At 38.3% G+C, this 26,450-nt stretch overlaps 1 protein-coding gene across 1 annotated transcript in view; it reads right to left on the bottom strand.

Annotated features, from left to right (window-relative positions):
* LOC124170444 overlaps positions 1-26,450 on the bottom strand; it is a 151,461-nt gene that overhangs the window by 101,512 nt on the left and 23,499 nt on the right. Inside the window, exon 2 of the mRNA XM_046549169.1 lies at positions 7,184-7,243. The gene's annotated coding sequence lies outside the window, so the exon portion shown is untranslated. The remainder of the gene's footprint in view (positions 1-7,183; positions 7,244-26,450) is intronic.

The following is a 26,450-nucleotide window of genomic DNA, read 5'->3' as shown; positions in this document are numbered from 1 at the left end:
CGACTCCCTTTTTCTTTTGCGTCCCTCACTACCATTATTGCCTCCCATTATTGCTTCCTCACTACTATTGTTAATTTTAATTCATTTAAATAAACAACATGGCAGCTTTTTTACATAAGGAAGGGTGGAGAGAAACCTGGCGTCGGTATTAGCCTGCTCTTAACGAAAGGCACCAAGCGGACCACGGCTTAACGTCCCATCCGACGGACGGAGTGTTGCGCTTGAAATGTTCCCCATACAACATTCAAGCAGGGATATTTGTAAATGAGGGTAGTCTCTGTAAACTCTCTTCCACCGCCGGGATTTGAACCCGAGCCCGCCGGGTGGGAAGCCAACACTCTAGCCAGCACGCCAACCCGATCCCTTTCGTGAATAAGACAGGTACTTAGTTTCTCGGTGAGGCCTCCGTGAGGTTCGCTTAATGTTATGCTCCTTACAATGCAGAAATCAGTATTCGCCAAGCGCGCATTTCTCTACAGGGCGGTGTTTGATCTAATCAATGATCAGGTTACGGAAATTTCATTGGATAAGGCGGTGTATTTTCGTACATGAAACTTCTATGAACGTGCCATAAATATAGAGTGAATTCTGTCGGGCCTGTTTGTTCTAGCTGCATCGCCGACTCTTACTCCAGATTCGACTTGATTCATTCAAGTTAACGCGTCATTTGGTGGCAAAAACAGATTACGTCACCTCTATAAATATGCTGAGCAGTGTAGGGGTATAGTGCGGGACAATGAGGTGGAATTACTTCGAGGATTGACTCACGCTTACATCAATCATTTTTCATTATCAATCACTTTTAGCTCTCTTTAAATTTCTTTGGTCGAAATAATAAAAATATTTATCATACATTCTATGTTATTTCTTATCATTGTTATCTTTTACTGTCTAACAGATTGTTCGTGGTTTATCATAGAAGCTGCAGCTCATATTACAATCCTAAGAAGAAATTACTTCGCTCATAACCATGTACGGGCGTATTTATAACGGTGTAACCGTTACCGACGTACCGCGCGTAAGAAAAATGTATATTTTTTTAAATTTTCATGACGAAATCATTAGTTGCCTCCTAATTTCATTGATATTCTGCGGATAGGGGATCGGGTTGGTGTGGTGGCTAGAGTGTTGGCTTCCCACCCGGCGGGCTCGGGTTCAAATCCCGGTAGTGGCAGAGAATTTTCAGAGACAGCCCGATCCCTGCTTGGATGTTGTGTGGAGGACATTTCAAGCGCAACACTCCGTCCGTCGGATGGGACGTTAAGCCGTGGTCCCCTTGGCGCTTTTCGTTAAGAGCAGGCTAACGCCGACGCCGGGTTTCTCTCCACCCTTCCTTCCACAACCTTCCCTCATGGCGCAAATGACCTCAGCTGTCGGTCGCCTCCTCCAAATACCATACGATATTCTGCGGTCGGTGAATATAGACTGTGAGGTAATTTTCGGCCGATTCTGAGATGGATTATTTGAGGAAAGTGTTTTGATGGAATATTAAATATCAGTAGGTGAGGATTATCGATCTAAAATGGTTTAATTTTCTAAGGCAAATAATTAGCTTCATTGACAAAAATCATTGCTCCCTAACAATGAAATGCTGAAATAAAAGGAGCGAATTTAGCGCACAATGCAAATAATAACATTACCATTTCAAAATTTTGTATACCATCAATAAACGTAGAAGTAAAGCTTTACAGTGATGTTCCACTAATTAAATCGAATAAGCAGTCTTTGAGATATTGGTCTTCTAACTTGGTCTACAGAATTTTGTCTTTAAATAAACCCAAAACTTGTTCTTACCGATTGGTCGGGGAAAAATACCATGGTTGTCTATGATGGAGGGGGGAGGTGAGGAATGGCAATGAAGACAATGATAGCACATGTATGAGCTCATATAGGCTTTGTTCCTCACTTGAGGTTCTTCTCGTTTCGTTTCAATGTCAGGGGGCGAAGTAAGAGGTGTGGTTTACTCCCTCACGTACAGCCGAAGCAACCTTCTGTTTGTGAAGAATAGGTGTTTTGTTACACAGCCGCCGTTGATGTCGGCCTTTCACTCCAAAGAAATGAGATCACGGACTCCCTTTATCAATATACGCTATGTATAAATGGTGTCATACGAGATATTTAAACATCGATACACGCTAAAAGCCATGGTCTTCTCATGTTTTTACTCTTGTTATTGTAAGAACGCATCACATGTAAAGTTAACCTATCCCAATGGCCACGTGCTGTGTTGGTTTTATTTTTATTTTGTAGTAGGAGAATTTTCCGAAGATAAGAGTGTCATTTTTATTCTTTTTAGACCAATGTGGAATAATTAAGTATTGGAACATCCTTCTTCTATTCATACTAGTTAATCGTTCTTTTCCACCAAATTTTAGTTAGAATAACATCAACAATTCTGTTGACAAAATGTACTTGATGCCTCTTCATGGTGAAACACGTTGCATTAATTACAATTCGGTGGAAAGTACGAATAACTATAACGAATGTAATTTTCTTTCACGGAGGGAAACCTGATGTGATTAAACGTATTACTTTCACGAGATTCGCACAACTGGATTTTATCTTACGATAGCACAAAGCGTTAAATTTTATTTACGTTTCCCTAAGTGGTAAAATTGCGCCAGCGAAATATATTAACAGCGTGAATGTATAATCATATTAAATTTTTCTTAAAGATAATCATATAAGTGTCTAGTTTTATCGATTCATCGTTATTGAAATAGCTCGAACTGCATTATTATGAATATGTAAAAAAAGGTGAGTCATCAGTTATAAGCTTCTCAATGTTGCCGATAATCTTCAATTTACGAAGAGGAAAAGAAACTTTTTCCCCCGTAGAGTTTTGTGATGAAGAATCGGGGCCAGCCACATTAGTTGCGGTAAAATGTTGCGCGGCGCTTCGATGATCGATTAAGTGTGCCAATGGCCACAAGGACGGCCCGTGGTCCACGCAGCCACGGAATCCAATACTCTCCAACTCTAGACAGATACATGGGCAGTAGGCATGCGTAGACCTCTGCTACCTGCCCCGTGTCAACAAACATTGCCTCTCTTCATCAAGAGGAACTCACTAAAAGGATGCTCCTGCTGCACTCCTGTTTCGTAAAATAAAGCATCCTGGTCGAACTTGTCTTTAAATTGCTCTTCAATTGCATGCGATTGAATCGATATAAATGATCACGGACGTTTGTTGTAATAAGCTGAATTTTTCTCGAATTTTCATGAAGCGAAGAAGAATTGATTCTCCATACGTCTGGAGTAATTTACAAGCATATTTTTTTGGAACGGCTGAGATATCTTGCTAAGATGACATAACATGTCTTGGATATTTCCTTGGAATTATAATAATCAATTGAAATTTCCCAAGAAAGTATATTGTATAAAAATATCCTATATCAATTCTTTTGATCTGTTCCTCAACTATTTGGGTTTGTGGTAGGAGTGTCAACGTCCGATGCATGAACATCTTGATTCGATCAGCATTCAGATTCTTACGAGACTATTTATCTGGGAACCTTGTGACGAAAATAAAAACTATTTGAAGGATGAAAAAGTGATGTCCTGGAATGACTACACCGTATTCAAAACTTGTGTCTGTAAAATAAAACATCCCTTTACAATGAAAAGTAGTTTTATTTTAAAAAATACGGAACAAATGTGACATCAAAAAACATTCGTAGAAATGGCCTCGCCTTTTCTTCAAGCTCTCCTTATTTCTAAGGGAAACTACCATTGGAAGTCAAGCGGGCAGGAAATATTTTTAATTTCATCGTTCAAATCAAGTACTTGAGTAACTTGTTAACGCACTCATTGACTGGTTGATATTAATGCTTAGAGTATTAATATAATAATTAGATATTAATACTTGGAATTTTTACATGCCATTCTCAAACTAAAAATATTGCCTGTTAGCAGTAGAGAATTCGTTATATTCTAAAAGTACTCATTACTTCCCCGATTTGTGTCCTGAATTGTAAAGCTGCGCTAATTTTTAATGGACGCTCTCCTGCATTAGAATTTGCATGCTTCCGTAATTGCCAATAGTAAATGCTATTAGCAACAATGCAAGTAATATTTCTGTGTCAGGATAAAATTATGAGTAAAATGAAATACTGCCGATTTTATTTTTAAATGCTCCAGGAAAGCTTCATACAAATATTCTCGGGCAGATATATAAGAAAGTTATCGTAATTGCGACACTGTAAAAAACTTAATGAAAATATAGGGAGAATAATTGGCACTATAAATACCAATGAATTCTGTATTGATTCAATAAAACATCGACATAAACTATCGTTGTATAATATTATTATAGATCAATACGGCAACATTCATTGTGCTGATGATTCTTATTGTTTTCTGCCGAAAACCTTTTTTACAGTGAGGGAAAGTCATTGCGATTTAATTTTGTTTACATGTACATCCTTCTTAAAAATTGCAAGCGGTACATGTAAATAATTCCAAATTCAATATTATAGGTTTTGCATAATTTATGTATTTGGTTACCTATCGACCTCTATTGCAAATATCTCCGTGTTTATGAGGATACGCATCAATGCGTTTACCGGCCTAGAGGTAGGTCGATGACGGAAACATCATAGTTGATCGTAATTTGTTTGCGCACTAGGCATTTCCATCTCCGGTTTACGCATGGCGGATGTATTTAAAAATGGATGCATAGACTTAAGTAAATATTTCCTGTCGCCTTGGGATTTTTTCCTCCTTGGATTTATTATTGCTTGAATGTCTCACGTCCAGAAAATCAGTACCTACTTATGATGCTTGCGATGCATGAATCGGATTTTTAGTTGTTAAACTCGATCTTGTTCACGTTGAGCAATCCTCTCCTGTTACCGTGTAAGCTTTATTATTGTCGTTCATCGTGATCACTCTCACATGTTAGCCCGTGCGAGTTATTCTCAGTTGCTTTGAGTGCATTGGGTCACTTGCAGGTTTCCAGTTTTCCTTGATACGCGCAGGAATCTTGCTTTACGTAAAATATATGGAAGACCATAAAATTCAATGCGACCGTTCTTCTTTTTGAAGGCTCTGAATCATTTCATGGCCTTGTTTACTCATTCTTCTCCGAATACGTCACGAAAATATTTTTTCCAATGAAAATTTGCCAAATCCGAGTGAAATTTAAATAAAGTAACATATATTTTTCGTTTCCTTTTGTACATGCTGAAATAATCTTTTACCGGTTTTAATGTCGTTCTTTTGATCTTAATCTTGTTTTCAATCGAATTACTGTGTACGCTAACAGGTATTTCTCCTTTTATAACTACTGCTGATTGAATTCAGTATTGATCAAACTATCTTCTTGGTTGGACTGTAGGTATAACGTATATTGTCAGCATTTTCGTGGGAAAACATAGAGGTGTGTAATTCTGTCCACCAGAGAACAGTCAACGTATTGATTCTAATATAGAATTCATAATAAAATTCGTTTAGTAGCAATTTGTGATTTTAATGGCATAAATTCACACGGGTTATTACTCGAGGACGTCTAGCCACGATTAAAAAACATACCTCACCAGAATAAATTCGTAAGTCTTAGAGAAAGCAAAATTCGAAAACTAAAGACGTAATCGTTCTTAGTTCTTTTAGTAAAATAAGGCATTGCAACATTTCCACTTAGTTTTATTATTGATAATGTTGTTTGTAACGACGAAACGCGTAGTGTCATAATAAAACTCGGTGGAAATATTGCAATGTCTTATTTTACTAATATTAAGAACATCCACCATATCGTGCCCAACACCATACAAGATGTTCTTAGTTCTTTTGATTTTTAATGCATTTTGTTTTCTTTAATCAGTTTTTAATATTATATGTATTGAATGAAATTCATGAAGCTAAATATTTAATGTCTTAGGGGGTTGTTAAGAGATGGGCAGATAAGTAATCCATGTGGCTCACAGTTAATTCTTCATATGGTGTTTGTTGCATCGTAAAATTAGCTTATTTTGATATTAGTACTGGATATAATTACAATATTTAATTAAATTTGATCGCGATCAAAGTATGCAACTGAGTTTTAGCTAAAAAATATATTTCTAGTTTTATGTGATCAATTAAAAGGGAAATAGTCAAGATTTCAACTGCAGAATATTCTTAGTGGTGAATTTGATGTGCACTTGAATAGGTCGGAGAGGCGGTTCCTCTTATCTCCCGGTACTTAGCAACTAACTCACTGCGGGAGACTGGTGATTGACAGTCGGCACTTCTTCCAAGAGCGAGAATGAGCGCGACGCGCAAGTTGATACGGTCGCCCGAAGGGTATCGATATGCCGACCGCGGTGGTCGGTCGCTCTATCGTCGGTGACTGCCTCCGCCTTATGAACTTAAAACAAACAGCCATTGACCTATCCAGTCTCGACGGGATCCGGAGCGTGGGGAATCGGGATTGAATGTGCAAACACTGCACACGAGGGGCGCATGGTGTATGAGTACAGTGGTGACGATTACGCACAAATACGGAGTCGGTTGCTCCCATCTTTTAATTTTAAATCCGTCAATTTTCTAATACCACTGTTGTGACTAGTCTGCTTCCTCCGATCGTGACTCAGTAAGTGAATCGAGTAATGCTTCTGGCTTATTATTCTCTGAGTGGGCTGCATCTCATTACTCTCAATTATAGGCACTGCGGTCAGTATTTCCAGATGACCGGGAGAGTCGAGATGCCATTTAAAACGCTTAATTATGAGAGAGAAATTCTATTGAGCAAAAACATTCGCCAGGACGTTGGGCGTTACTCGGCGAGGACTGTGTGTGTGACAGTGCCGCACAATATTCTAGAGCGTGACATCTCTATTTCATGAAAACTACATTTTTGAAGTGGAATTTTCCGAAACGTTTTAATCTTTTACTGCAAAATCACATTGTCATGCACATCCATTTGATTATTAGAGATTTCTTTATTGGCTTCATGCTTCCTTCCCTCTGTCCTCCTTATTGTGACGTAGTAATCTGCAGATAAATATGATCCTCATATTCCGGAATACGTCAGTGAAAGGAAGTAGTCAAAGATCTTGCTATTTTCAGATTAAATTTTGCGTAATAAAAGTATAATATTGAAAGACTGGCATATTATTTCCTTAATATTCCTTTCCTGGCATGCAATAAAGTCAAAAATGTATAAAATCCGAACATTTATGATGAAGAGTAAAAGGACACTTACCAACCTGGGACAGCAACGCTTGTCCTATGCCGTCTTCGTGTTGGACTTAGTCGTTTTGGCCTGAAATAGAAGTTCCGGTATTGAGCAGGGTTTACAAATACATGCATTATTTTTGCTAGCTTGACTTATCGTCATTTTTTAATCAAATACTGGTACAATAATAATTAAAATATGCTTTGAGATAATATTCGAATATTTTATCAAAGGACGCGAAAATTTACCATGTAGCCACACAGCCTTAAGAAATGCATGAAAAGATAATAGAATATATGCTGGTTAGTTTCATACATTCGTGTACCTTCCGTTCCCGTCCACCAAATTCGTTCTTGCATTCACAATTTAACTCGCACGAGCAAATGCATCGTGTAATCAGGCCTTAAAGAGTTCGCCAAGGTCCATAGATAGAATTAAAACAGGTAGTTAGCATTTTGATCGAGATTTTTAAGGAAAACGATATTTCATCGAGAAAATTGGAGAAGATATCGTGATGTTAAGGTCCAATTTTAATCACCATCTGTGATGGCCAAACGAAATGCGGGCCAAGCAAGTCAATGTAAGATGTCGAAATGAGGAAAATGTCATCCAGATTAATAACGGTGCGATGGATGGGCGGAAAAAGTTGAAGGACAGAATTCCTGGAAAGAGTTATGAAACTGCTCTCGATATTCTTCGCTTTCGGACCGCTTTCTTTCGGGCGGACTCACGAGGAAGACAGGATGATGGGTCTATCGATACGGAAATGTTCGAGCTGGATACCGAGAATCGAAGTATTAACTGGATACTGCCAAAATGGCCTGAAAACATATGACTTTTGCTTCGCTTTTCCCAAGAGTAGAAGTCTGCTTAATCAAGATTTAAATACTCTCCCTTTAGGTGATTTCCCAACCCCAATCTTTTTGGGAAATAAAGAATTTTTAACATAGTGCTCGAACTATCTACTTGCTTTGGTCAATCTACTGTTTTAGCAGACACGATATATAGTGCTATTTTCACGTTGACGTTTTATTTACCCATATAAAATAAAACAGCATATTTAGCCTAAAAAAGCTATAAACTCGTCTTAAAACCTATTTATTTTCCACTTTACTTTCTTGTACGAAAGGTTACTTAAAGTCGAGCCTGAAATAATGAGCGGTAAACCAGTATATTGTTTTGTTTGATAGCGAAAACGTTTTCAGGGTTAAATATTAAAATATTTTGTTTCCTTTTGAAGCACTACTTGGTAAATTTCATATTTCAAACTAAATGATAAAGTTTCGCGTCATATGCAATCATACTCACTGCCTTTGAAAATCAATTTCCATGCAATGAAAACTTACGGCTTTCATTGCATGGAACGTCAAGGGATTGCTCTAAATATAATATAATATAATATAATAAATAATCGTTCCCGGTACGAATGAGCTTGGTATCATCAGTTCTTATGGAAAGGACTCTACTAAGTATAAACTGGGTCTAATAGACTCATTCTGCCTATATAGGGTCAATGGTTATCTCTTAAATTAGGTCACCATCAAACTGTAGAGATCCTTTCATCAATATTCACTTCGATCAAAATTTGATTGGTCCAATAGCCACTTAAATAAATAATAGTTATACAATATTGCAAAAGTAAAGCTGTGTGTTCAATATTTTATGAAAATATTAATGGCTTCAATTGTTCAAAAACAGAGACACCTACAAAAAAGAAGAAGAGGGGTTAAGCCTCTGGCAAGCTTTTTGAACTGAGGTCGTCGAGCAGGCCTTGGCTATTACCCTGTTCACCGCAACTCAACTTGGCATAACCGTAATATTATTACCCGAAGCAAGAAAGCTGTACTGCCATTAAAAATGGCATACTACTGTAACTCACAGCTCACTGTTATAAACAATAATTTAATAATTTTAGAGGATTTATGATAGCTTTTAGAACTATATATAGGCAATTCCGTCCCCTTGAAATGAATTGTATTGTGAGTGGAAGACGTAGAGTTGTAAAAGATGTAGAACGGTACTTACTTATTCATTTGGCTAAGTTGAGTTACACCGCCATATGTTATTGTGAACTGGCCCAAACTGGGGAAGTTAAGTCACGTTTATTTTCTGTGCACAAGGCTATAGAATTTTTCGCCAGGCGATGATGTATGAAGTATGGAATTGCGGGGATGGATGTTATGGGGCGTGGTGGCTCTCGGAGCGGAAAATGCTCCCATTGCTACCTGATACTTTCACGCCTTCCAGTTTTTGTGGGCAAATTATTTGCTTCCTCGTGAATCACGGTGTAGCGACCCGAAAATCAATTTCATGCGTGTACGTGCTACTTGCGAGAGCAATCTCATTTTTTTCATTTTAGCATAATGTCAAGGCTTGAATATTTATAGTAGTTATTACTTACATTGTCTCTCCCCCTGGCGTAATGTTGTGGGAATAGTCCAGAATAATCGAGGAAACAGTTAACTCGAGGTCTATTGTAAGGAAAAATTTTTGGCTACAGGTTGAACTCAAACGTTAAAATTAAATAGTGATTTTTTCACTTTGAGGTTCGACACGTTCGATTCCAGGATAGTTATTTTTCAATATCATTTTCCGTTTGTAATTACGACAAAAGTCAACTAGAAAATATTCTTATGTCAGGTCTCTCCGTAAGGGGCTAGCGCCATAAGGGATAAATTGCTTACAGCGCGCTCGAAATGCGTAAGTTCTAAAATGATGGGAGCTTATATCGATTTATCTAGCGAAAATATCTCCTCATAGCAAATACTACTAGTTTTGAAAAAAGTGTATGAACCTCGAAATTGCATTTAAGGTACTCCTTTCTGAGAAATTTTGAAAAATATGAACCATCTTTGACTGATTTTTTTTATTTGCTAAGGTTTTTTATGATTGATGCCTGCGAGAGAAGGAATTGATGCCTGGAATTTACTGACTGAAAATGAACTTGCATCATTGGGTCAGATGCTGGGATAAACGGGTTAAATCTGATAGGCTTGAGTTCGCGCGGAGATTATTTTGTTTGTCAATACTGTACCTGAAGATACCACAACGGGCAAAATCTGTTGTACATTAGGAATAAGAAAATCTCGCAAAAATCAAAAAGGTTAGAATGCATAATCTTATCATGTAAGCTAATCTTTTTCTGTAATTTTCCTCTATTGAGCAGCCTCAAGTAATATAGTTCCTAATTATAACCGAAATGTAGGTATACTTCGCTGTACAACTATGAATATATTCACGAGGGTCTTTTCTTGCAATATTAGTCGATTTTGCCTCCACTATGGTAGTAGAACAAACTGATTTATTATTTCAAACTAAAACTATTATTACAAACAGAGTTGTTATTTGCTGTTAAATAATAATATCAAAGAAGGACGGCATTAACCTACCAGGTTTTTATCATTATATTTCTTGTGATATGTTTCCCGTAGTTGGTTCTCCATTGAAAAAACATTAATAAAAATCTAATTTTGCAGGAATAACAAAGCTTATTCCTTGATACTTCATCATACTATTATTCTACAGAACTACTCCAGGAGTCATCAAATTTCTGAATAAATATGGTTACATTCCTCATTCAAAAGGGCACCGTTTCTTCCCAACTTACTCGAGTACCCACATCGAGTATGCTGAGGGTAAGAAAACGCAGCGCTGAGCTTCGGAGTACTTACATATCTCGATTTATGGCGTTCTCCTTCGGTCACCACGATGATATTCCTCACTTTGGGAGTTGCTTGAAAGAAAATGAGCCAAATCAGCGGTTAACACTCAGATCGTAACCTCATTTCTCCCAAATGTGTGCACGAGCAATTGCGACCCCCTCCAATTTCGCTTAAAATAAAAGCGTCATGTCCGATCAATCAAATGCCGTGTCAAATTGAGTGATCTTGCTTCATCCTGGTCTGCTGATTCTCCCTGAGGCGAACCTCCTTCCTTGAGGTTATGGACGGCCCAGTTACCGAGAGATCCAGCGTTAAATTTTTCCTCCGGCCTCGGCTCAAAATAAAAAAAGGCGAATCAGATCATCAAAGGGGATCATTATGAGTGCCGGTGGAATGCTCAAACGCGCTAAATATTTTGCTGATCTCACTACACCGGGAAGAAAATTTTTACCCTGACGCAACTCGAGTTAATCGTAAAACTCACCAAGTTATGTTGATTGCTGGTTCCCATATGCTGGGAGAGCTTTTTCTTGGTCATATAAGGAAAAATATTTGTTTCGGTATGCCGGTGTGCATAAAGTAATTGCGCATCCAATCTTTTAGGTTCTGCAATTTTGCGGTCGGTCTGCAATTTGGCTTAGTGTAATTTTTGAAATGTTGCCCCTTACCATGGCGGAGAAGGGACGTTTTTTATCTTGCGAATGGAAAGGTGTTTGCCAAATTTATCCTTTATTTTGATGCAACTGTAATGATTTTTATTTTTTAAATGAACTTGATTTTGATAACTTTCCAATTTTTGGCTTTCTGTAATGAAAAAAAATATTCATGATAGATACTAAAGATGTCAATCATGTTAGCTTGATAAACTAATAAACTTTGTGATTTACGTTTGTATGCTTTGCTGTTCTCGTATGAATATTAAATGAATTGAATGTTTTTAATCACGACTTTGACCCAATGAATACTAACAATAAATATATATTCGACCATATTTCCCTCCTGTAGGATATGACCCTAGTATGATATCTCCGTAAATTTAAATATTTTTCGCACTAATTCTAACGTTGTAAAAATATTACCTACGACCATCGGTAAAGAATAACTGTCGGGATTGTCCAAAATTCAATCTTGCTCAGCATAGGCACCTGTCAACGTCTTAGTGTCATCATCACGGTAAGAAGTTTGTAATCGAAGTTGTGGACGTTGCCTACTGTTGCTTAATCTGTATCATGAAATACTATTTTCAGGAAGCACATCCGACATAGCAGAATCTATCTCTCGACTCTATCGTTTGCCCGCTAATTATTATTGTTCTTTACACTCATATTTTTGCGTAAAATTGTATCATGTTACAAATTCAGACTCCTGATGCTGCAGATGAAAGTATGTGCGTATGCTTGATAGCCTCGAGTGTATTTCATTTGGGAATGAGCCAGGGGCGGGGCAGACTGCGGTCAACTTGTCGCTCCAAAAGGAGTGAGGAGTGATTTTCGTGAGGGGTGGAGGCGGTTCTCCCGATTCGTGACTCATTCTCGAGTTGGAATGGTTGAGGGCTGGGGGAGTTAACTCGAAAATTACGGTGCGCAATGGTTTGAAAATGAAGTGTGAAAATGCCTTAGAGCCAGTTTTCTCTCTGATTCATGAAGCATTTTCCTTGTAAGAAGTCCTGTAACCCGTTTGCTTCGGTATTATCCCCCCTTCAAGCGCCTGCGTGGAGTCTTATGTAGTTTTTTTTGTCCAGATCTCGGTAATGTGCATCAGAGATGCCGAACAGCTCTAGCTTGAAGGCTCCCGCTCCAAACTATTCACAGACAGACACGCTCCGCGCTTATTAATTGATACCCGGTAACGTTTCTTTTAAATACCGTAATAGGATGAGGAATGTCCTGAAACTGCATCTTCCTTTTCCTCTATTCAATTTTATATTCTGGGATTTAATAAGCAATCCCCGGCTTTATTTTAATTTATTGGATTAAATATTTAGAATTTTTTTAAGCTAGAAAAGAGATTGATATGGTCCTAATAACACTGCTTATATATCCAGTGAATAATGCATTCATTTTTTGACCCCCCACTGGGAGATGCTCGAGTTTATCCCAAACTTTTAGTGGCCCGCACTGAAAAATGTAGACCCTCTCTTTCCCCGTAGACGCTCTTGCTATGGGGTGTGTTGTAATCCAAAAGTTTTTACTCGTAGAGCAAATAGATCGGCTACGAATTAGCAAGACCTTTATTGGATCAAATTACATGGAAATAATCACGATTATTTTGCAGGCTGTAATCATAAATAGGAAATTAAAGATATGCCTTCGGCGAATAATGTGAAAAGTAGATGAACTGATGATAAAAATGTATGATTATGGATTCAACGACATGCGCGGATGCCAAAAAAATTGCTCTATTTGTTCCATGCCTAGTGTTGTGGAAAAATATGGTTGTCATATTCGGATACGACATTAAGAAGATAGTGAAAAGAAGATATAACTCTGGGTGTCATTATTGATATTATGCTTGTATTATATGGAGCTCCCTAATAATATCAATTTTTATCGAAAAAATAGTAATCATTATCCGTTAGAACAGTCACTACCAGATGATCCATCACTTTTAATCAATTCACCCCTTACCGTTTCCCACATGATTCAAAGACATCCTCAAATATACTATTACTTAAGATTCCTTAAATTTCTCTGATGGTGTTTTCTTCACTTATCCGACTCGGAAATTGTATCGGTAGATAGTGAAATCGATTTTCGGTAGATTTAAGTATTCTACATTCAGCCATGCGTCATTACGTGATTTACATAATTTTACGAATTTTGTTTTGGCGCTGACGAAAATCAATGCAATTTATGTATCCTTAGTGAACTTACGCGTCACACTAAAGGACTATTATCTGAGGGTTCTTTTTCATAATCTTACTTACATTGGCATAAAAGATGAGTTGGTTTCGACAGGAAACACTGAAGGCTATAGTTTTGTTATACATTTATTAATTTTTGCCAAGATTTAATTTAGATTTAATTACCGGATGTCAGTGATTATAAGTCCATCCTCAAGGAGTAAGAGGAAAATTTATCGGCGGAAAGAATTTGGAGGTTAGTCAGCAGTTTGCCGTGGGCGTATTAGAAACTCAGGTATTTTGGTTGTCTAAAGACCAAAGAATGCTCAACGAAACATAATTCTATTCTTGAATTCGTTAAGTTTATTTAACTCTGCCATTCTCAAATACGGTCCGTCCTGTAATTTGTCCCTCCCCATCCTACTTCTAAGTTTCAGTCGCCGTTAATGTGCAGTGGACTGAATAAGTGTGAGCGATTGTCAAAAAAACAAATGAGCGAGCGACATCAAGGTGGGCGAATCTGAGTAGCATGACCTCAATCTAGTTTATTCGCTTAAAAGCGCTCTCCTGCCGGAAGGCTTGTGCTTAACTCGTTAATCGTTGTCGTACATCATCTTGATGATGTAAACAGTTAAACACCGTGTTAGGATGGAATTGCAAGGGCGTCCTTGGTGGATTTATGACTTCGTGAGTTATGGGCCATCCCATTCCAAGACCTGCGTGTTTTTTTTAGCCACGTTAAAAAATTTGTTCTGCGGTAACCTTTGGCATTGAGATGGTCGATATGCTAATTGGACCATCCTCTTGCCCAACCACTTTCTCTTAACACATATTTTTCACAGAAAAGTATTTTATGTGCTGCTTTTCCTTGTCATAATTACCACGATATCTTAAGTTATAAGGGGTAGAAAGTGTTATTTATGTGCTCAAAATGGTCAGTGGTCCTCACTTAAAGTTTTTAATATGCTTTATAATCAAGAACGAGGTCAGTTTGTATTGCATAAAGATTTATGAGTTACTAGCGAGTTGCGAAAAAATATTTCTATGTTTTTAGATTCGTTCTTTACTATCTGTCAGACACATGGGTGTAAAAGGCAAAATCGAGGTGGTATACTCATTTTTTCAATTTTATTGACTTTATTACATTTTGTCTTAGTATTGCTTGTTAAAATTTCTACTCCTGCTGAGGAGAAGATTTTAATTGGTGGAGAGGTGCACAACTTGTACTTATAACGGAGCCATTCTTATTTGGGGGCAGTGAGCTGATTTGATGAAGAATACTGTGATAAAGCATTCCATGTCCTAAGTCTATGTCTTTGACATAAGCAGTTAGAGCGAAATTCGTGCGTTAGTCTCAATTTAATGTCATTCGTAGCAATGAGTGACTTCGATTTTCGATAATGCAGCATTTCAGTGTTAATATATCCTTGATCTAAATATTTTTGTTTGTGATTCGGCGCCGCCACCTGTATTCCGTCTGTAGTACACTTGGGCGCGAAATTAAATTATGCTTTATGTGCTATTATGTTAATTAAAATGTAAAACCTTTTGTAAATTGCATTCAACTACTAGTGTTATGCTGTTAAAAAGAAATAATAAATTCATTAAATCGAATGCAATGATCAGTTACAACTTTAAAGTAAGTTAATTACATTAATAGTTAATGGCCAAGGTAAATTAGAATAAAATATAACACATAATGTAATAATTGCCCTCCTCTAGGCTTCAATTAAGCGCGTATCACGATTTATCCTTCAACGGTGCGTAATTTTCTCGATCGCATTAAAGATGTCATGCTAATGATGATGTTCTACCATGAAATTTTTATGTCGTTTTTTCTTACTGATTCTTGCAACACGGTGGTCGAAATTTCATTCCTGTGGACAGGTCGGCTCAGCTGCCTTTATCGGAAATATGATTCGCGGAATTTATCGAGGAAAATAATCCTGGTGGGGCGCTCTTTTCAACTAAATTATACTAGGCCAAGACAGCATTATGAAATTCTTTATCACCGAATTTTGAGTCTTAATGGCTGTGTGCTTCACGTGACCGCCCTATGACGTATTGCGAGGTTGCCCGTTGCGTTTCAAGTGAGTAAAGGACTTACGCCGTGAAATAATCATGGCAGTAATTTAAGTCGCCGGCCCCTTGTTAAGCCAGCGCTGCTTTTAAAGGGCGTAGAAAAACTTGGAAATTGATTGCATAAATGCGTTTTGGAAATTATTGTTTTATGAAAATCCAATCTCTCATTTTTACATTTCGAGAGGTACGGCTACATTACGAGTAAAGTTGCCCGTAGGGTATCAGGAACGTGATCCGCATTTAAGGTTGCTTTGGTCCATTTACAGTCTCTGACTTACCCATGAGATAATGACTCTTAAACTGAACAACATAAGACTTATAGATTAACTCATCATAGTTTTCATTTTGAATTCTTTCACCTTGATCATTCCCTGTATCGTTAGTGTCGCTAGGTTCTTAAAAAATGAAAATTGTAACTACATCAGTTATGCACGCCCTCATAAGTTCAATTTTCTGGTGTAGCATAAAAATGCACGTATTATTTTATTTATTACTTCTCTTACCGGAATGGTTGATAAAGCATCACATCTTTAAGCCAAAATTTTCATTAATTTTTTTAGGAAGAAAGTTTGTAAACCATTTAAAAAGATGGAATTTATGCCTTCTTCTTATGAACAAGATGATTTTATCTCATAAATTTCCATGCTACAGTATTTTAGTCGTTCAAGTATTTCAAGTGCATTCGATGAGAAATGAATGAAATCTAAAGATGCAAGCGTAATGGAGAGAAAACTTTCCATACTGAAATAAATACTTGCAATTTTCCACGATTGTAAAATTTATTAATACCTAGCTTTCAATGTTACCACACCATCTTCAAGATGGTGTAAGAAACACCAAGTATTTATTTCAAAACGATGAGAAATGGCTTGGTGGACCCTTTTTTTTTGCTACGTATGTCGATCGTAAACATGCATTAGAATACATCTAATATTCTTCGCGGTGGGAACCTCTTCGTCACGGTTTCGTAACTCCCGATCAAAACTTGCGCAAGTGGAGGAAGATCGCCTTGGATGTTGAGTGGCGGGGGAGCGGTGATCTTGGAGAGCGTGGGAAATCGCGTCGGAATTCCGTTGGATATGAATGAAGCGATCGTCTTTTATTTCTCTGCTGTCGCCGCACAGTCATCACATGGGCGGGGAGATCTCGGGAATTGAGAAGCTCCGTACCAGAAATGAAATGGAGTCCATTCGTAAGAAAATTGCAAAAAATCTTCATTTGATGTTCATCTAATGACGATCACAATAATGGGCTATTCAAGTTATACTTTCTATTTATTTACACCATGCTACTCGTATGTTCTTTTTGGAATTAAAGTTTAAAATATGCTTTTAAATATAGGCTCTTATGATGAAGATTTACTAAGAATCGAAAAAATGTAGACTGCTAAGCAATATGCACATATTTTTGAGGATAGAAGCATATTGAGAAATAACTTAGTGTAATAATCGAAATGGAAACAAAAGCTCGGGTTGTTAATCCTTGCTGCTTTTAAGTTTATTGGAAAAAGAATGGTGTAATAGAGGTCGAAACGTAAAAGTTAAGTCAAAATTACTCTCCGGTTTAATTTGAAAGGGTTAAAAAAGTGATCATTTAATAAAAATATGCACTTAATTTTCCATGTTATTTGTAGCCTAATTTTGATTTAAACGTATAGTGATATATCATATGTGAAAGAAAAACACTTTTATACAGCTTTAGTGAATTTTATTTGCTTGTGAAAGAGTATTCACGGAGAAAAATGATTAAATCTGTGCTAAAATTCGCCCATTAGGTCCCTCAGTGTCTTGTTTGAAGGTAAGACGCTTTATTGAAGTCCGTGGGTGGGTCTCGACTTTGCTAACAGTCAATTTTACCCTCCCTATAGTCATCGTAGTTATTACCCGCCCGCCACTTAGGGAGCCGCTAGAGACTCTTAGGCTTCTCACTAGGCTTATTGTTAGATTGCATGAGAAATCGACAATAGATAATTTTAAAAGTGACACAGAGAACACCATATTAGAACCTTACTTATTTTCCCGGTCCGACAGAAACGATAAATTATGAGAGCTAATTTACCGAACGGATAGGTATGGGAATTCGTTTTTTCCACCGAAAAATGAAGAACTTTAATAAAAGGTGGCGGAACTTAGTGAAGAGCATTTACTTTTTATGTTTGAACGGCTGTTGTCCTAAAAACCCCACCGCTAGCCTATTGATGTGGTTTGGGGGGTAATATGTAGGTAACGAATAGCTTATTTGAAATACCCTACGAAATCGAATGCAGCTGAAATTATTAATGTGGAGGGGGCGGAGAGGGTGTTCCAGTGCGGGCGGTCTGCTTCCCTTGGCCATGAGATCTAGATTATCCGTCGGTTCCCCGTTTAGGAAACTTGGCTTTCTCACTCACGTAAGACTAAATCCTTTTATGGGATCGTCTCTTCTCGCCTCTCTCCGGCTTCGCCACGAGGCGCGTGCTGAAGGCTGAGGAGAGAACGGGAGGTCGCACTTCTTCGTCTCAAAGCAGTATTGAGAGCGGATGGATTTGAGGAACGGATTGAGTTTTCGCGGCGGTAGTCTAAAAATCTAAGATTTCATTTTTGATCAAATCCGAGTAAGCAAAGCTTTGATGGAGGACCAGGGACGCTCTGAATCAGGGTAAATGTAAGTATGTTGGAATTGAATTCCGCTCCTGTAAGCTGATGCTATCTGAATTCGTTACGCTCCGTTTATTTTTTTCATTGCGTTCGTGTATTCCTTTAGTTTTCAATGCTATTTATTTAAAAATACCTGAAAATGTTCTTATACCGGAGCTTATGGGGCATGAGAGGTCATTATGATACATGAGACTTAATATTTCAACCTCTAATCTATTTTTTTCACTTTTGCTTTGTTTGCTCATGCGTTTAACTTCACTTTCATTTGTTTATACTTGCATGAAATTAAAGGATATTTGCAAATAAATCTTCTTTTGAAATTTTAATATGTGAGAAAGATTTCCACATTAAGTTTCTATAATATATTCTTCAGATAAAGCCGTCATTTTTATATCTCTCCAATAATAAGGAACAATATTTGTTTGATTTAAAATGAGAAATATTTTCGAATTTAATACTAATTATCTGGAAAAAACTGGCTATCATCATTTACTTTCGGAATCCAGTAAGTTATCGTTAACTCCCTGTTCGCGGAAAACCCTGTGAAAAAAGGGGACTTCTAGTTTCATATTTACCTCAAAATCACCTTATTTGAGGGAAAAATCGTTTTTATTGGAGAAATGTACTACATTCATTTTTTCCGTCACATTGCGTTTTTATTTTGATCTTCATTCTTAATCATTTGGCTTAATTAAAAGTATGAATACTGCTTGGCATAATTGGGTGGAATTTTTCGCGATTGACTATTTACCTTGTATTATTCTGGACATCTATATTCGAACTGGTATCACACAATTTAGAGGGCGTGCCACTTCTTTCTACTTGTGGTATTTTGTCTTTTTTCACCTCGGATTTCTCGTTACCAATAACGTTGCCATTCTAAAATTTTTCGGTTATATGGAGTAACTTTTTTCAACACTTACTTGCATCTCAAATATAAAAATAGTGCACTTGAGAAAATATCAAGCCTTAATTTTCCAATTTGAGACACAGACAAATTTTACAATTAGTTGCCTTTTCTACGTTGAATGTTTCAACATGAAAGCATAATTGTTATGCATGTAATGCACTAAGAAAACGGACCGGTCGAGCGGTAGTAGGCGTATGGGTAATCTCAAGGCATCATCAAGTACAATATTGCCATAGCCGATTCCCGGAAGCATGTGCAATCAAAGTTTCTCAGAGTGCGGAACTTAACGACAAAGTAGGTGGTTTCAACATTCCTTTCACGAATATTATAAAAGAGGATTCTCAAGTCGACCTCTAAATGTGTTGTCACCCATCACGTATTTAAATGGGTTTACAAAAGTCGCCACTCGCGTCGCTGACGGACAAAGCGATCCGAGCTGTGCGAAAAATCCACAGAGGAAAAATCATTCGCCTTGACCGGGATTCGGACCCGAATTTCTCGATATCTGGCCGAGTGCTTTAGCCAGTTAAGCTACCGAGGGGTCATTCTCCCCTGTGGAAATTTTGTGTGTTGCGGGTGACTCCTTAAAAGCTATCACCGTGGCTAGTCCCGGTATACTTAAACAAAAGTGATCCGAGTTTCACGGGGAAATAAGGTTAAGTGAAGGATGTTGGCCGAAATTGATGCACATAATGATGTGTTCTATCAAGCTCATTACTTTTTAATGATATTCCTCGCAATGACAAACATTATACTGAAAAACATTGGAAAATAGTAGATCGCATTGCACTCATCACCGCGCCGCGGACATTTTTGAAAACCGATTAAAATGAGACCGAAGTGGCAACAGAAATCAACCTTCAATGGGATGGGATTGGGCCCCCTCTTCATTCCTTTTTTCAGCAGCTTAAAAATGTCAGCAACCCAGTAAATTCAACAAAAGGAAATACTCGTCATTCAGCTTCGCCGGTGAAGGCTAAAAAGGGTGAGGCAACTTAATCTGCTGCCGTGGTGTGGCTCGTTCGTAGTTTTCCTTCTGGGGGGTGTTTCAGAGTCTCGTAGGATTGGCGGCGTCGGAAACGGATTCATTCCGAGTCGATCGGGAACCTATCCTACGCTCGTCTTCCGTGCGTTTCACACATACTATCGGAAAGCGTTCCGCTTTTGGTATGACGTCAACAGTCATCCTCCTCCGGGAAACGAGAAAGCGTCACAATTTTCAAGTGACAAGTGAGCAGCGAAAATAACCTCCCGCAAGATTTGATGCTTCACAAGGGAGGCGAAAGGTATATACGGGCATAAATAAGTGCTAATTGATACATTGTCACATAATAGGGTGGTTTCCTATTATTTTTTTATTGCCTTAATCGAAAGATTATTACTCCTGGAGTACGTATTTCACGCTTTTAGATTTTTAAATGACAATATCTATTTTTCGCGATTAAATGAAAAGTGAAAATTTTCAAGCGCGCGAAAACGCGACGCTCTAGTATGAATGCCGGGAAATATCTCCGTACGTCGTATTTCTGGTTCCCCCTCCCGCCCGGTGAGGTGACCTTGAGGCGAGGCTTAGCGCTGATACGTCGCAGGCTGCCAGCGGGTAGCTTAGTACCTTGCTGAAAGGTAGCGCTTGGCTTAAAAAAGTTTATTAATACCTTATCAAACGAAGAAAACTTTCCGACCTTAGCCAGTTTTAGTAGGTGATTATTAAGACATGTTTCCCTGAGCTCTGTGCCTCATGCATGCATTGGTAACCTCAGACGATGTATAACTCCTATCCTCTCGTGTAGAAACTAGGTCCCTGTGACGTCACGTGGAGTGGAATCGCATGGGCGCCAATCTGGCCTTTTTCAAATGAGGATAAAATTTGACCCTTGCCATTCGTCTAAACCGGTATTTCAAAAACAAATAATTTGTGTATTATGAGTACACTAATGGTGGGTAACGAATCGCAATCAATGCCTTTCGTTTTCTTTGATGAAGGAAACTACCCTATTGACGCTGTTGCCGGGTAAAATAATTTTAGAATTGTTCGTATGTAGTTTTTTTTTTAACGTAATACCCTGTCGTTTTGAGCAAATTACGGGAATGAAGGAAAATTTGGAACGAGTTTGTTCTGTCATTCTCGTGAGAGCATAGTTGATTGTTTTTAAGAACTAAACTACAGGCAGTCACGAAATCCATAATTTTTTCCAACAACATATGGTTTACTTACTCAATTGTTTAACCAAATTGATGTCTCCATGTTCCTGGGTTTCACCGCGTGGATTTTCTTTGTGACGACAGTTTCTGTCGTCACAAAGAAAATCCACGCGGTGAAACCCAGGAACATGGAGACATCATCTAGACAACGCCGCGGAAAACTACGCGTTTAACCAAATTGTCATATTTTCATTCAGTATCTCAATTAAATATGAATATTGATTATCATAAATGATGTTATGGCCTTCATGATATCCGTAAACGTCTTACAAATTTTCCGTGAAAGTGGAGCTACGCTGGAAGAAAATACAGTGATTACATTAGGTTGAATAGTGTCCATTAATAGTAATGGCTCGAGTTATGTACGCTAAAATGACGCAAAATAATTTTGTTAGTTTGTTATCTGTTTTGCACGTTCTCGGTTATTTCTATAACACCATTTTATTTGGTACGAAAATGACAAATTGTTGCTATTGATGCACCTTGAAATACATCTTCTAAATTATATTTCAGTGAGCGATAAATCCACAAAGAAAAAAATATTCGCTGCAAAAGGGAATCGAACCCATAATCTTTACATCACCGCATACTGCCTTAACCCGCTGCGCCACCGTCAATTGTTGATGGAAGGCTGAAATTTGTAAGCTATAAATAAAAGGATGGCATGAGGGAGCTTCGGTATAGTTGTTATCGTGGCTATTCCCGTTATGCTTGAACTAATATTTCGTATTAAAATGAATATTTAGAATGTACATGGAATGTACTGAAACCATGTACCATGGAATCAACTGAATTAGGTACATAACCACGTCTAATTTCGATGTGACTACGATGCCAAGTCATACACACAATCATTTCAAACTATACAAATTGTTATACTTCTTAACCCACGGACACGTATTCAATGCATTATGCTACCTGCATATTTGTAAGTCATTACGCCATGCATTCCAACTTGTTTCACGTTCTTTTTGCCAAATTACTCGTCCAAATAACAACGTAAACGAACTTGTACCGTCAGTGATACAGTCTGCCTATTTATCGCCTAATTTACACGAGAATTAAAGTCACTTGCACTTATATTACTCTATCAAAATATTCACATATATTAGCACTCATGAAATAAAGTGGTATGATTTTATTATAGCCAAATACTTAATAAAAAACAGCAATATAACATATCTCCACTCGCCACCGGAATGAGTTTCCGGCACCTCTAGCCCACTCGACTTCTATCCGATAGGAAAGCCGGCCTTGAGTCGATAGGAAGCCAGTCTGAAACGCACGGATTGCCTGTCCGATAGTAAGTGACGTAGAATCCGCGTCAAGTCTCCCGATCCGCTCGGAAAGGGAGACTCTGAAACACCCCCCTGTTCTCCCTCACCTGTCCGCGGGTGGCGTGGAACTTTTATGAATGACGAAGAGTCCGCTCCGGTAATGCGATATGTATTCTAATTTTATCCGTGAGCCTCGCTGTTCTCGAGGACGCACCTTGGCAGATATTGTTCACTCCATTCGCACAATTCTAGAAAGCGCTCTTGTTCTCGCGTTACACCTTTCCCCAAGAGGGGCCTTCAATGGTCGGCATCGTAAAGGCCGACCATAGGCGTCATTTTTCATCGCCGTCCCTCTTTCAATTGCTTGAGGAAATCATACCCTCAGTACTAGACCCAATGTGATGGTGTTTTTCTATTCTAGTGGAAGGAGAATTCTGTTTTAGTTATGAAGAGAATGATTCGATGCATGCCCAGAGTCTATGATTTGAATTCTTTTATGTCCTCCAAATCCAATTTATCTTTCTAATTTAATGTAACGGGATGAAACCTAATGGATCTCTATTATCTTATATATGGACCCTTTCCTTCACTTTCATAAGCATGAAATAAATGTATTAAGTTGATAAGGTACCTAACCTGTTTGACATAAAAACTTTGTATGATAAGGTATAAGATTTAATTATTTACTATTTTTTTCATCCCAAGTCTTATCCAAAGGTGGCTCGAATTGTAAAATGGAATTTTTCTTTGGTTCTGAAGTTTTAACTTCAAATATGTGGGTCAAACCTTTCATTTTAAATTTCTGCTGTATCTGAATTTACTATAAAACCGGTTTGTAGGACGAAGTTGCAACACAAATTTTTAAAGGAGCTGGAATATTAATTAAACCAATTTTTACGAAATAGATGTTATTTTATTCGAGCACCAGGCATAAACAATGTGTTTTTTTCGGGGGAGGCGAGTGAAGCGACCACTCGCCTACTATCCGCGACACTTTCCCTCTCATGACAGCTACAAAGCTCTCGCCCTTTCTCCTCGCGTCAACCCTTCAACGTTGACCTCTACCGCAACCGAACGCCCCCTACTCGCGTATAATTCCCCTTCGGACTCCTCCCACGCATGCGCACACCCTCCTGCATGCCCTGCCCCGCCCCTTCCACAACAACTTGGTGTTTGACCTCAATTATCCGTGGGGCGGCATAATCACGCCTGCCGCCTCTTTATTGTTTCTGCTTTTTTTGTACGGTACGCCGCAGTCGAATGGTGAAGTCTATGCGCGTGTGGGAGGGAGGGTGGGGTGTGGCCAAGACAAGTTTCTTCTTTTTTTAGGCTTCTTAAAAAGTTTTCTCGTGTCCGCGCCATTGTTCTTTTTTTAACGCGGAGCGAACGTCGTCGAATGCTTTTTTCTAGTTCGTGTTTTTCCCGTTTTCCTCACGAAATATATGAGGTAGTCGTCTGAGTCGTTGCTGTAGTGTGTTAGGCTTTATTACCGATACGTGAGTGCGTAATTCCTTGCGTTTTCCTTCGCGACGCCTCTTTGGAAGTGTTTTTCCTTTTCGTTTTTTGTTGCCATGAATGGGTGAGTGCTGATGGCTTGGGAAGCCCAGCCAACTCTCGTCCGGAAGGAAAATCCAAAGTCGAGCTCCGTTCCCGATTGCATTTGCTGCCTCCATCAGAAAGCTTCTCCTATCGCAACACTCGTGAGATAATGAATCGTTCCGTGGTATATTGAAGATCGAGAACTCTCCAGCAAATATCGACATAGCGAGCGTCAAGGGTCGCCAAATATGAGGTGTGTGACCGCTGATGAAACTAAAAGCAGGACTCGTTGTAAACAGATTTATTGCATGGGTATCAGAACAGTGGCTTGGTAAGTTTGCGTCCGTATCAAGGATGGAATATTCGCTGTTCTTATTGAGTAGAGAACATTCCAGGGAATACTTCTATAATTCGACCGGGCGGTTGCCTCAGGAGGTTTCTTTACTGCATTGGCTGCTACACTCAACAAAAAAGATTCATACTATTTCTTTGGTGTTCCACTAAGAGATTTTGTTTCGTCGGTACTTGTTTAATATTTCTCTAAGGAAATTTAAGGTGCATGACTTGCAAATCAGAAGTACAGCGAATTCCTAGCTGAAATTTATAAATTGATATTATTTTCAGCTGTAAAATTGTTTTTCATCGTTTATGCTCTCCTTTGTCGGCTGTAATAATTCTATGCCATCTCAATCGGTCTCGAAAACATGGCGAGGCCGCGTGGCCTAAGTGGTTGTGACGCTGACCACGTTTTCCCTGGAGGCAAACAGGAAGATAGCCACCGATTCCGATACACGCAATCAAGTCTAATCCTATTTACTACTGCTTCAGCGAGTCTTTGAAGAATAAGTAGGATCGATTACACCAGAGGCCATTTTTTCCTAATACTCTTTTTGTGTAGCTGTCAATCAATCAGTCGGGTTATACATTACGCGCACTTGACCTCATCCATTCCACAAATTCTCCCACGATTGGTGGCCACTACAAGTGGAAGCAATAGCTCTCGTATTATGAGTCGAACTAATTCACGTACCTACGTGAATGTCGTGGCACGCTCCGTCCAACCAGTTTTACGACTCAGTGAATTTATCAGAAATGAAAGCCAAAGTTACTCATCGTGCGTTCGAGTATCTTAGTCACGCACAGCATAGAAGTGGGTACAAGGCACACAAGGTACATACGAATTGATGGAAAGGTAAGAATTAAATCGAAACAGGGTTTTTACGGATTTCTCCTTCGCGAGGCGTTATACGATCCTCTATGATGAGAGATACTTGGTTTTGTGATCATACGTGTCTCCCATTTATGGAATCAGCGCCTACTTTTGAATTACGTTCCTCTAGTTTGCTTCAACTGCTGGCTCTGAATAATATTCCTTTTTTAAATTTCGAAGTAAACATTGGCCGACATTCCTAATAGATTTTTTGCCATTCGGTCCTTAGTTTTTATTTAGTGCCTTCCTAGGAGTTCAAATCGTTCGCGTTCAAACTTTATCGATCGAGGAGGTTGTGAATGTACGATATAATATTTTTAGAATTAAAAACAATCAATGATCAGGGCTGTACGTATTTGACTGAATTTCACTACTTTTTGAAAGTCACTGAGAACTTCAAATAGTAAATTTATTATTTCTTTCTCCCTGAGGAATACGATTAAATTGCTAAAATTAAGCAAAAATTTAATTTAAAAATTGGACGTATTTAATTTAAAATTAAGTTATGGAACTTTTTACATGAGATAATCACATTTGGTAAAACTATTACTCCTTCAACTCCGCAAAAATATTTGAGCTTTGCTTTTGGAAACGCTGTATCCGAGAGTGCCCATATTCCATTTTTAATATTTCGCTTATTCGGCCCTAATAGCATTCATTAACTCATTGACCAAGGTCACCGAGCTTCATCGTTCTTAAGCCTTTAATTAAATTAATTTTTCTGCTGACCTCTGTTTTGTGCGTGCGGCTTCAGCAACGCAATTTTACGTGTGAAAATTTCAAGATTTCTTCTCTCTCTCTCTCTCCCAAAAACCTGGATCCATTTCCATCTTGATTAACTGCAGTGATTATAGGTCATTTTATTTTAATGTCTTTCCCGTTGAGTTCCTCACATCGCTAATCGCGAGCGTTCAAATCTCCCTCGGTAAATTCT

This window comes from Ischnura elegans, chromosome 1 (assembly GCF_921293095.1).
Source record: "Ischnura elegans chromosome 1, ioIscEleg1.1, whole genome shotgun sequence".
Lineage (NCBI taxonomy): Eukaryota > Metazoa > Arthropoda > Insecta > Odonata > Coenagrionidae > Ischnura > Ischnura elegans.
This window is presented reverse-complemented; position numbering and strand designations above follow the sequence as displayed.